Source organism: Corvus brachyrhynchos, unplaced genomic scaffold (genome assembly GCF_000691975.1).
Source record: "Corvus brachyrhynchos isolate BGI_N302 unplaced genomic scaffold, ASM69197v1 scaffold162, whole genome shotgun sequence".
Classification (NCBI taxonomy): domain Eukaryota; kingdom Metazoa; phylum Chordata; class Aves; order Passeriformes; family Corvidae; genus Corvus; species Corvus brachyrhynchos.
In genome coordinates this window covers 6,562,961-6,576,149 of record NW_008236696.1, presented here as the reverse complement: position 1 = coordinate 6,576,149, position 13,189 = coordinate 6,562,961, and the positions used below count along the sequence as shown (strand labels likewise).

Genomic DNA, 13,189 nt, shown 5'->3' with positions numbered 1-13,189 from the left:
TAACTAACCCATAGCAGCAAATCAGCTGCTGCTGGTCTAGGGAGGGCATCTCAGGTTCTCTCCTTAACGAGCTTCACATTTGGCTTTTCTTAGCTGAAGGAGAGTTCATCAGCACAAACATCCTGCCAGTGACACAGTCCTTATCTGACAGATGGAGCCCAAGGAGAACTGTTTGCAATGACCTAATGTTGTTTGCTGCTTACCTGGCACAACACCAGTGAGCTGCTTCTCCCATGCCCCGAGAAGTCACTAAACAGATGCTCATGGCTCCCAAACAAAAAAGTCTTCACTCTTCTTGAGCAAAGTCAGGTCTTACAGCATATCAAAAGCACTTTGGAGCCACTTTGTCTCTTCTGCTGCATGCTGGGCGTTTGTGGGGACCCTGTCTCTGCATGGGGTTGTCCCCTCTGTGCTCCTCTCAGAGCCTAAGGGAAGGCTAGGACTCTGGCATTTAGTGTGTCCTGGCGGGAGTGTTGGGAGATGATTAACCCTTTTGTCACCACCAGACCACAATGGGAACATCTTCCTCTTTTTCTCAGTCATTAAGTTTTTTGCATACTGGAATTATATGCGTTAAACAAGGAAGTTTTCCAGTAGGTGCACATCCTTGAGTCTTTCAGTAGAAAGCAATTTGAGTGTCCATAATCACAGAGTATCTGACAAACCACAAAAGAAGCCTTCTTAATTTTAACTTCTTTTGGCCTAAGATGGGTAGGACCTGAAGTTGGGGTTTGAGACAAGCTCAGAATTACTTTGCTATTACCATAACATCCCATTCTAGGGGAGCTTTGCCACTTGGTGTTGCTGCATCTGCTTCACTCTGCTTCAGGTTTCCGTCTCAAAATTCTTCTTATTCAGTCCTCTTTTCTTTTGCAACTTTATAGGCTGTGGTAGGTGGAGATAAGGAGGCCAAGTCCTGAAATGATCTGTCTGCTCTATTTTGCAACCTCAGTGACAGCAAATATTAATGTACCTGTGTTCACTGCCCAACTCGTCTGACCACTCTGCACGGACATTTTGGTGACAAGCAAAAGCCTTCCACACACTGCCTGATTCTCCAAACACCACAGAAATACGGTTAATGCTATTGTGAGCCCCCTGAAATGCTTTCCTTTTCCACACCTCCTGCTTTTTTTTTGTGCATCATAGTCCAACATTTCTCTTGTGCCAGGCTCTTCCTGAACTGTGCCTGTGTTACACAACTGTGCCCTTCAGACTGAGGCAAGGATTAAAGGTGTCCAAATTATTAGGAAATCAGAGCAGTGAAAGGTCAGAGATCTTTCTATTTTCTCTCAGCTTGGTAGCTGGTTGCTGAAAAATCACAAACGCTCTTTGAAAATGAGGGGCAGCGAGGCGCAGCTTTCCGAGCACTCCTTGGCATTCATGTATGTGAGTGAACTATTTACAGGTATGGCAAAGCATTACTAATCTCTGAGCTATTTAGAAAGGAAGTACCTCTAGGATCTCCTCATTTGTCTCCCCTGCTTCTCCAACACCATTGAGTCACGCTGAATCTCCTCCCCTCCCAAAAAACTGCTTTGCAGAGCTCCCTGAAGAAAGAAAAATGTCCCTGGACAGTGAAACAAACAATCCCAAAGTGGGTTGATCATGACCTAGTAACTGGGTAAAAAATCCTGGAGACCCTGGAAAGGAGAGGTCAGTCCAGGGGCTGCATGAGGACTCAGCTGCTCTCGAGCCCTGGGGAGGAACTCTCTTATCAGGGCTTGGAGCCCAGCTGGAGACAGTCTGGACCTGACCCTTCTCAAAGTTCATGTCTGTTTGGATGGAGGGTTCTGATTCAGACAAATCTCTGCTTTCAGACAGCCTCTTGGAAGACGGGGCTGCCAGTTGGCTTTGCAAGGCTTTGCTGGATGTCCACTTATGTCTGAAATGTCCCTGTTTCCTTCCCCTCCTCTCCAGCATGCCTGTTTGCATCTGGCTTCCCTTTCAAACTTAGCCCCAGATGTACTGCATTGCAGCTTGGTTCCCTGGATGCTGTTGCAAATGGCAAGAAATTCTGAACAGAATTCCCGAAGGAAGCCACGCTGAAGAAAGAGCTGAGAAAAAGGGAAACCTTGCCACTGCTATTTAATTTTTTCTGAGCCCATACTTCTTGTGTTGCTAGAGTTTCAGAGAAAAAGGAAGTGTGTACAAAGGCTGCCTTGAGCAACAGGGGGATGCTGGCTCAGGCAGTGAAGAGTGAAAAGAAGAAGTAGGCACTGTGGGAGAACTGGTAAAGATGAGGTGGGTGAAAGAGGTGCTTCAGCACCTGGTCTGTGAGCAGTGGGGACTGGACAGCCATTGAAACAGACAGGCTAGGCAGTGCTTGAAGAACAGACACGGAATAAAAGACCTTTGTGAAGAAAAGAAAAAACAGGAGTTTTTTTCACAGTAGGATAATTCTGAAGTGCAAACACAAGGGACAGTGTCCCTGCTTCCAAACATGACCCAACAAATAGCAAAGGAAGAAAGCCAGAGTTCCTGAGTTCTAGTTTTAGTGTGGCACTAACTTCTCCACCAGAGCACCTACTAATTGCAGGTGCTACAGGCAGCTTTCAACAGCGAATGTAAAAACATGGAGTGGGGTCCTCAGAACCAGGAATAAGCAAGTCAGCTTCGACTCAAGGGGATCTAAGAGCATTCAGTGCCTCATATCTCTGGCCAGCTTCTGACCATCTGAAAAATGGAGCATGTCTCACCTGCCACAGACGGTGCTGCGAGGTTAATAATGGCATTTCATGTCTGAAGCCCTGTGACAGAAAGCTGCCACGTAACACCACGCTTTATTCTACCCTACAGCCAAAGTCTCCTCCGCCCAAATAAGTATGCATTTGTGTTGCCTGCCTCCCATTTTTAATCTACTAGCAATTCTTACCAGAAAAATAAAAATCTCTGGCCGTATGAATGTGCCAAGAGCTTGGATAATCAGCAGGATTCTAGTCTGTCACTACAGATTTTGGCAGCCTTGTGTCAAGAAAATGAGGCAACCCCATTCCTGGGAACCAGTGCAATGGAAAGAGCTTCCAGCTGATTTGGATTGTTTATTCTAGGTGAAAGTTTGCAACATTCCCATTTGGTTTCACCACTGTGAGCTTTGCCAGGACTTTTTCCCAGGCAAATGAATGTTTTCTTGTTTCTCTGCTTGATCTCCTATTTACAGGCCTAGTTGCTCCATTGCTTTTGTTACTCTGGAAGGTGTTTACTTGGTCAAAAATGGGTTTCATCTTGCGAGACATGCAACTCTTTCGTCCCCTGCTGACTTCAGTTAGACTGAAGGCGAGCATGAGCAAGGGATCTGTAGTCTTGAAGAAGGATAAATTATGCTGAAGAAAAGCCAGAACCTGGGGAGGAATGCATTAAGCATTATTATTACATTTCTATGCAAGTATTTAACCTATTAGTGCTTTCACGGAACAAGGAAATGCATGGAAAATACTCCTTGCATGGCTCTACAGTGCAGATTAGCCTGGCATGGGTTGTTAGGCGGTACCTGCAGCCTTGCAGAGCTTTGGCCTAAAGAAAGAAGGTCAGACCAGCCTTGTTAAGAGAATTTGAGCCAGCTGTATCCAGGGATTTCTCCCTCAGCTTGAGCCAGGCCTGCATAGGGGCTGAAGTGTACTTCCAGGAACATATTGGTCTGTTTTCAGCTTAAAACAACTGTTTCCTCATTCTCTTTGTTCCTCTCTGTCATTTCTTCTTTCTGCAGCAATATAACCAAGTTCCACTTTGAAATGAATCACTGTTCTAATGCTCATTAAATTAAGGAACTGACCATTCTGGTAAGACTCATGCTGACTAATTGCAGGTGTTGGTTAAATTTCCCCAATAAAACTTCTACAAAATCAAGGCATTCCTAGCTGCCATTCAAATTCTGGGTATCTGAGGAATTTAGAAGATCCAGTTGGGTGATTTTCTAAAGGGAAATCTCTCATAAAAATGTCCCAATCCATTGCAGCCTGTCTGAGAATTTGACCTTTTATTTCCAAATTCACCAGGGTCATTGGCTGGCCAGATCAATGCCAGATCTTCTGACCAGTTCACAGGCTGAGCCATGGTTTACAATATCTGTGTCTCTTAGAAGGAAGCATTGCTGGCATTGCAATGAACAATTAATTCACGTGGTCAGATCAAGCTCTGGGCCCTCTATTAAAGAGCCATGGTTAGGATGTAGATGCTGGAGTTGGGGCACTTCAATCAGACCACATGTAATCCCCAATAATCCAGGTGTCATTGAAAACTCAAATATCATCTGATCCCTGTGACTTTAATCATGACCCAGAAAGTTCTCCACTTTCCTTTTCCCTGTTGTGCTAACAGGGAAAATAATGGACTCAGAAATATCCCTTCTCCAGGACTACACACAGGTTGGGGGGGGGGGGGGGAGGGGCATTGACAAAAGGTGGTCTTGTGGTAAATCACAGTGTCAGCCTCCAGAAATAGTTTACGTGAAGCCCTAGTCTGATGAATTTCCTGTGGCAGCTGGGTGACAATTGTGTTCCCCACCTGTGTGATGGGAGTGGTAATTTCTTCATACAATGCTATTGCTTGCCCTGCATTGGAGAGAGGAGTTTGAGGAAACTCTGACACTTCCTGAAAGTTTTCACAAAGTGTGTCACGGGAAGGCTTCAGTCTCCAGGTCCTGCCGTTTAATAATAAACCTGCTGTTTATTTTGTGGAGCTCATTTCCTAGACAGAGTAGCAAGAAGATGTCATGAATACCTGTGAGCTGCACTCACCTTTCCTGTGGTACCTTGTGTCCCAGGTCCCTGGCAAAGGCAGCCCAGCACCATTGGCCCCACTGAGTCTGGGGAAACTGCAGCACTGCTCGTGCTGCAACAAGGCAGAGGCACATCCAGGCACTCCTGGCTTTCTAACACCTGTGCTTCAACCACAAGGCCAAATTAGTACTGAAGGGACCTGTATTTTACTGTCCCCTTCTTCTGCATTAATTAAAACACATCGCAGCACACTTAAGCAATTTAAATGTTTTGGAACGAGCCTCAGGACAGCCAAGGGCGTTCAAAGTGAAGGGAAGACTGGCAGCTTGCCCTCAGCTCGCTGGCTTGCCTGTCTATCACAGGCGCACATCGCTCATGACCAAGCTGCGAGATCTCTGCAGACCCAATGACAGCAGTACAGTTTAGGGAGAGACCTAAAGCTAGAAATCCCTGGTCTCCCTGAGGCTCCATCACATGGTCTGGCTGACAGCATCTCTGCTGATCTTTTTTCAATTTACACACTTTTCTTTACACCTCTCCTCTATGAAAAGCTGGTGGGAACTGCTACTGCAAGAGATAACACCAGCACCATGTTGTCTGATGGAAAGCCCTACTAGACCTGAGTTTAGGGTATATACCTTGGTCTTGGGGACTTTTGGGGAGATATTCAAGGCAAGAAAGAGGAAATTCATAGCCCCTGAAAAAAAATCCAAGGCTGGTAAAGACTGTGTTTTGCCCTAGAGGTGAAGTTCAGGGTATATGTGAACCTTTCTCCAAAGGTCTGTTTGCCTTTCTGTCACCTATCGGGCAACAGCGGGAGGAGGCACCTCAGGTGACCTCCAGAGCAGCTTGTGCACTGTGGACTCCAGGCAGCAGACAGCCGACTACAGTCTAGAATGGAAATGAAGGACTAATTTGCCCAGGGACATTCCCTTTTGTATTTTAAAGTAATGCAAAGTGTCTTTTCACTTTCAGCTCTGGATTTGAGGCCTAAGACGAAGAGTCACTGCCATTAGATCCACATCATCACAATTGTAACATCAAAACAAGTGCTGTATTAAAAATAAACACAAGAGGCATTCACTGACTTGATTAAAATGTATACATATGGGTGAGGTCATTTTAATAAATGCCTTATGCACAGACATCTGCATTTCTTACCATGGCCCTAGGCTTGGAGAAGGAACACTGTACATCCACAACTACCTGCTCTTGTGCAGTTGCATCAGCCCAAGCTCTCTGGCTGCTCAGAACATCTACCACAAGTGTCCTTATCACATCCCTTTGCATTGACCTCCCCTTAACACTCAAAAAGGCTACAAAGAACACAGCCACGGTTTACCACATTAGCTGCACATCTCTGATCTCCATCAGGCCACCATGTCAAGGTCCTCCATCTCCTCTGTGAATCTTTTGAAGACACATTCTGATGCTGTTTGGAAATAACTCACTGAAAATAGTTCTATTGTCCTGTCTGTGTGCCTAGAAAAGGCTCCACTAGTTAAGGGAAAGTCAACTGGACTTTCCAGAAGGACACAAAAAACTACAAAGCCAATAATGTCCATATCCACACCGATGAAAATCTTCTGTATGTCACTGGAAAAAAAAAAAAATCCAGGACTGAAAGCCCTGGCCTTGTGTGCCTTCCCTGGTCACCCTGCGTCAAAGCTCCTGCACCTCCCACTATGATCTGCCAAGCTTTACAGCTCGGGTGAAACAGCACCTTCTGCAGCAAGCCCCTAGAGCTGGCAGCAAAGCTGGCACCACAGTGGCTTTCCTACATTTTGGGTACCTCCCCAGGAGTGCCAGCTACCCCAGGCTGCAGCTTCCAGTGCATCGAGGCTGTGATCCAGAGATAGCCCTGCTCTGGGAATGGAGGTAGGAGGGATGTTGCCGACTGACTTCAGTCTCTTGGTCATACTGCCATAGATATTCCAGCTGCAGAGTCCCTGTCTGGCTCTGGGGCAACCCTGGGTTATCCCAGCTGTCCCTGTGAGGTTACCGGGGCTTCCCAGTACTGCAGAAAGGGATGCAGCTGAGGGGGGTTTGTCCTCTGACTGAGGTGCCTGCTGCAAACTCAAAAAATTATTTTTGGGCTATTCATTCTCACTGACAGTTAGTATACTGCTGCCCAGAGGAAGCTTCATCCTGCTCCCCCTTCCCTTCAGGCAGAAATAACCACTGCCTGCCACCAAAGAAAATCTCACCTTCCTGGAGAGGGAGGAGGGAAGGTTGTGTTTAATATAGTTTGGAGTCCAGTGGAGCTGTTTACTCACTTTATTTTCTTCCTGATGCCTTAGAGCTGGTTGGAAATGTCTGTGCTTGTGATACTCCTGAATACATTCAGCAACGCCCAGGAAAACAAAGCTGCCAATGGCTTTTGCAAAACCCTGAACCACTGGAGCCACGAGCATGGTGTGAGGGGACAAGAGGACCTGTGCATCACCTTCTTGCAGAAGGTGTCACAGAAGCCCCAGACTTCAGCACAGGGATTACATGCCTGCCCTGAGTGCTGAGGGAACATTTCTGAGCGTGATTTGTGCTGCAACAATGGTGATGCTCCAGGGCAAGAGGAGCACAGCTGGGGACCCAGGGCAGCCTCCACTGGTGACGTGCTACACAGGGACACCAAATGTGTGCACAGGAAAAAGCTGCTCAGGGGCACCCATGGCACATGAAGGGGCCATGTGACAAAGCCAGGGGTGCAGCGTGGGTGCTGGAGAGTGGGGCACCCCAGCTCTGCCAGCAGCACCACTCTTCCCACCCAGCTGTGGGATGTGGGTGACAACCAACAGTCTGGGCCAGATCCTGGCCTGATTTCCTTCCTCTGATTCCCACAGTGTTTGCACCAATAGATCTTGTCCTAAAGAGTTTATCCAAAGCCTATTTGCATGTTGGTCCTCCAGACTCAGGCTCACCTTCTCTGCAGGATACACCTTCTTGGAGGCTTTTTATTGGTCTCTGGTATGGGATGAGCCATAAATTAGCCTGGGAACAGCTTGCTTTGCTGTTCCTGTGTATTTTCAACCTCAGTTCCATTTTAATATATGATAATGTAGACAGTACTGTCCCCAGCCAGGATCCAGAAGGAGTGAGATGATTAAAAATAATTCATCTTACACTGAATTAAACAACTGAGAGCCTCAGGAATGGTCCCATTTGAGTTTGGTACAAATCACGGGTGACAATCTGGGTCAGTTTTTATTGGATCTGCACCTTTTTGCCAGCCCTAAATCTGCCAGCCATCACATAGGTTTAATAAGAAGGGACAACAAAGAGGCAAAAAAGGTCAATCTCTATTCGAGAAGGAGGTGGAAGGAGCAGGGTAGACAGGGCAGGGGAAGGTGGCGTGTCCTGGCAAACATGCAGGAGGTGATGTTTCCCCAGGAGAGGGACACACAGCAAATGCCCTGGGTTCTTTGGAAAGCAAACGTGCTGCACCTGGAGCCCATTCTGCTGTTTGCTGAGACTCAGCAGCCTGGACCACTTGTGGTTTCCTCTCTGAGTCTTGCCTCTGCCCACAGTGACATACAGAAAGTGAGGGAATGCAGATGAGATGTGCCTGGCACTTTCTGACCAGTTGAGGCACTGGGGACACAGGGCTGCTTTGCCCACCTTCCGCTGGGAAAGTGGCAGCAGGTTCCCCTTCCAGCCGCCTCTGCTGAGCCACAAAACCCTCTGTGCATGCCATCCCCTGTGTCAGGAGGTCTGTGTGCTGCATTCCCCTACCTTGGATTGAACCACCCCACTTCCCCCTCCCGGAAACAACACGAGCAAAAGTGAGAATGACTCATCTGTGCATATGAAGACATGTATATGCACACACACAAACATATCTTATATGTTGAGAGCCTGGGGCAAAAATTTCACCCAGCTCTTGAGCTCCTTGGTTCACATGGTTCTGTGAGGTTTAGTGAAAAAGAATCCTGAAAACAACCAACCAGTAAAATAAAACATCAGAAGAGTTCCAAAATAGTAAAGAATTAGGAAAATTAAAAATCAAATCCTGTTACCATGTGTCTAGCTTGAAAGGAGGCCTTCCTCCTAGTGTCTGTGCATGCATTTTGTCCCCCATGATCTCAAACCAGCATGACTGTTTAGTGAGTGGTGGGCTGGCGTGCTCTGCTTCAAATCCTACTGTGCCATATAAATCCCAACCACTGCTATTTGCCTGGGAACTGGATAGATGGTTTCTTTCCCTGTCTTTGTAAACAGCTCATTTGACTGTCCTGGCCAGTGGTGCTGATAATGGACACTACACACACACACGCCTGTGCCTCAGTTTGAGGCTGAGTGAAAACAATCAGGTGACATTTGCCCAGATCATTCCTGAATTCAGCTTTAAACTCTTTCTCTTCCTTAAAGGTCCCTGGAATGGTGCAACATCCCAATGAGGGCTTGTGAAGCTTTGTAGCTGTGTCTCGTGTTTCCTTGTCCCATTTTCCGCTGGGTTGCATGGAATTCAGTGTTGAATGACTGTACCAAGGACATGGAGGCCTAGAATCACAGAACCAATTAGGTTGGCAAAGGCATGCATTTAAGATCATCAAACCCAACCATAAACCCAGCACTGCCAAGCCCACTGCTAAACCATGCTCCTAAGTGCCAAAACTCCATACCTTTTAAATACCTTTTCAGTTCCCTGTGCCAACCCTGGCCAAACACATCTGAAGGTACACATCCCAATCACAGCTGAGGCCATGTGCAGTTCCCACTTGCAAGCAGTGGAAGGCAACAGAGGTGGACCCTTGGCCACCAAAGAACAACAGTCAACATCAGCACTCTGTGGTGGGGAGTTCAGCTCTGCTGCCAGCTCTCCTCTCTGCCTTGGCACATGGCATTGTTACTGATCCAGACCTCCCCCAGCCAGCAGAGCCAAATGTGGCAATATGATGGGTCTTGAAAAGAGGGAAACCTTTTAATTATCCTGCCAGAAAAGGTGAGCTAGTAAATGGGTCCTGCTGCCCAGAGGTTTTGCAGCAGGGAAGAGAAATCAGTCATTCACCACAGTGCTGTTGTGATGGGCTATGACAAACATCCTGAGGCAGCTGTGTCTGGTCACAGAGTCATCAGATGGCATAGCCTAGGAAGAGCAGCTGCTCCCTTTTGTTGGGTCAGAGACCCTTCTCCACAGCAGCCCCCTCAGTGACCATTCGTGCCCTGGCAGTGTGACACGATGCATTTCATCAGCTATTGGGAGGATGTCAAGCTCAGTGACACCCATTCCAGCCAAGCTACATTGTTTAATAAAGAGCACATAATCACAGACATCAGCTGCAGAGGATTAAGGCTGCTTTCCCCCTCCAGTGTATTTTACCTATATCTCTTTTGCTACATTTTCTCTGCATCCTCAGCCTTTCCTCCCCAGGACTGCTCTTGCTGGTTCTCTCACGGAGAGTGGAGTGAGTGTGTGAATGGTACAACTGCAGAGGAAGGAAGTGGTGCTGCTGATTCAATAGAGTGTGCTTTTCCTTCTGAGTCAGTACAGAACAACTGTCTCACTGGGCTCAGAACATATAAGAACAAGAAGTCTGCCTCTGGTGTGTGTGGGCTTGTGTTTTAATCTCTCTGACCCAGAACATGGAAAGGTTGCACAGAAGGGATTTTAATTATCTTGAAAGTTACTAAAGTCCAATTAAAAGTGTAGAGTCATCACAGCAGGCCACCCATCCACTGTATCACTCTGTGGGCCCATTGATGTGATATATCCAAAAATCACAGGGCATGTGCCTGCTTCTAGAAAACAGAATGTGTCAAGGAACAATGTTGTTAAAGGCTGTGATATTTTTGGATCACACAAGATCCTGCCTAGAACTGCAGCTGGACCCCATGAAGATTTGACCAAGAGACAGCAGAGGATGGGGAGAAAATGTGAAGGACAAGGATATAAAGTTATAAAGCTAAATTTCCAGAATTTTCTGCAGTAAGTAGATCAGAGGTAGGAAGCCTGCGAGAAAATCTAAGGTTTGCTGGACCACTCAAGACAAATACTGAAGAAATGGAAATTACACAGCAACTAAATTATGAGTCCAATTCAAACTTCATCCCTCAGGCTATCAATGTGATATCTGGTTCTAACAAGGAGAGATGATTTGCTAGTACAGTGAAAACTAAAAGAAGAGAAGCTGGAAACAACTCCAGCTTGGGAGGGAAAAGTCACAGCAGTCATACTACCCATGCAGAGGATCCAGTGGCAGCTTCTGAGTGAAGGAGCCAAGACACTTTAAAGAATTGCAGGGGTGCATTCAAATCAGTTCCTGTGTCATGGGTTGGAAAATAGCAAATATCTTGATTAATATTTTTGTTTACAGTATTATATAAAACATGAAACAGCCTCCAATTTCAAAGTTTCATGCACATTTCTCACAGGCCCAGACTGGAGGAAATGCGGGTAGTGTCTTCTTTCATGATACTTTCTATTAAGCTCATTTCACCTCAAAGGTTTGGGTGAGTCTGAGCCCTAAACCAAAAGCAAAACTCAAGCAGGCATAAAGGTAAGGCAATGGAAAGTGATCGTCTAAGCCACTGTGAACTGAAACTGCCATGTTATGTACAGTGCAGGTGTCAGAAACACATTGAGCTCACATTGCAGCATCCTGGAGCAGCAAAGGACTCTGGCTTCCAGCTATGAAGTTCTCGTGAGCAGAATAGACTTCTCCAGAAACTGGCGAAAGATGCCCATGCACCACAGGTGATGGTCAGGGAACCTGATCCCAGCTGCTGGGTGACACAGTGCCCTGTATGTGCAACTGTGAGGGGAGGTTAATTCTCTCCTGTGCTCTCCCAGCAGCCTGCTCTTCATGTTATTGCAGTGTTTTTCAATTGGGCAACAAAAAGTCTGCTATGTATGGCTTTGTTTCTATTATTCCTGGGCAGTGGGCGAGACACAACAGGGATTTTCTTGGGACAGACTTCAGCTCAGTGCCCAGTTCTTGATTTCAGGGTAGGGATCATGGCCTGAAGGATTCCACTGCCATGGATTGGCTGCCTGGTAGAGCTCTGTCTCTTTTGAGTACATCTCAAACTTTTATTGTAGAGAGCACTTTTGTGCTAGGGAAAAGAAATTACCAATCTGAGCTTCATGCTGCTTTAAAATAGTCTAGGCCAAGGTTGTCTCAAAAAAAAGAATGTCTCAAGGATACAGCTGCAGACTTCAAACCTGATTCAATAGCTTGCTGTCTTTCTGTAAAGTGCCTTTGGTGCTCTGCAGGAACAATATGGTGCGTGAAATTAAGTACAACTCTTTGGCAAATATAAATTAGGCTTCAGCTGAAATACACTGCTCCCAAGGCTTTCTTAAAATGAAGCAAGATGGTCCTAGACTTGAAACACATTATATTTATACTCTTACCTTCCCATTCCTTACTCCCCACCGAACTCTCCTCACTTGTTCTGCTCTTAAATCACATTTTGAAACCCCAGCCTATGTGTGTGCTCAGACACATGAACACAGAGGCAGAGCCCTCAGGAAGGCTGTTCTATTGCAGCACTTCGTATGGTTTCATGATATGAATGTACTGCTCTGTGTGTTGCTGCCCACAGGCTGCGGCAGGAGCCCTGCAGGTCTGGGATGCAGCCTGGCCAAAAGTCATACTGAGATAGGTGAAACTGCAAAAAGAGAAAGCTGACCACAGCTGCTCCTCTGTGCTGCTGACAGCCACCATCTGGGCAGGCTCTGTGCCCCAGCGCTGCAACTGCCCGAAACCTTGTCTTCACAGGGAGGCCAGTGGTCCCCCAGGTGAGATGTATTTCAACTCAAAATCTGATGGCAATCCTGTCACTGGTTAAAAAAGCCAGTGTACTGAAAGCAGCATAAACATCCCCCAGACAACAGGCATTTTCTGGATGCTGGTTGGGTAAATCCTTGGGTGCAAGTGGATGATCAGCCCCACTGGGTACGAAGCTCTCCTCATTTAGAGAGTGGCAAGGATGAAACACAGAGGCTGTGTGAGGCTTTGCTGTGGAGAAGGAAGGAAGGAAGGAAGGAAGGAAGGAAGGAAGGAAGGAAGGAAGGAAGGAAGGAAGGAAGGAAGGAAGGAAGGAGCGAGAGGTGGCTCTGCAGCCTCCCTGCCCACATGATACTGTACCAGACAGCAAATATGCTTTTACCCACAGGAACAATTTTGCCATCCAAAAATCCAGTGCAGGAAGTTAGGCAGACAGGCAGATGCAGAACTTCCCAGTGGGTGAGGGTCCAAGACCGAGCCCGGAGCTGGAGTAAGATGAGCACATTGGGAGTGAGGGAACTGTCCAGCACCACACAATGGAGGAATTGTCCAAGGATGGGGATGGAGGAAGATAAACTGTTCTGGCAGTCAGACAAGCACCCTGCTTCCAGCAACTTACGGTAAAAGCATTTCAGGGCTCCAAGGAATGCATTTCTCACCCACATTCAAGAGAGTTTGTCTTGTTTAGTCTAGCAAAACTGAGGAGGAGAGGGCATAGCTTTGTTGTCTGTAAATACACCAGAG

The 13,189-nt window shown here is 46.8% G+C and overlaps 1 long non-coding RNA gene across 1 annotated transcript; it reads left to right on the top strand.

The window, feature by feature from the left end:
* Positions 1-1,251: 1,251 nt before the first annotated feature.
* On the top strand, positions 1,252-5,805 carry LOC108444855. Its single transcript, XR_001859553.1, has 3 exons — positions 1,252-1,408; positions 1,921-3,779; positions 5,694-5,805. It is a non-coding gene; the product is annotated as an uncharacterized LOC108444855 (long non-coding RNA).
* Positions 5,806-13,189: the final 7,384 nt, after the last annotated feature.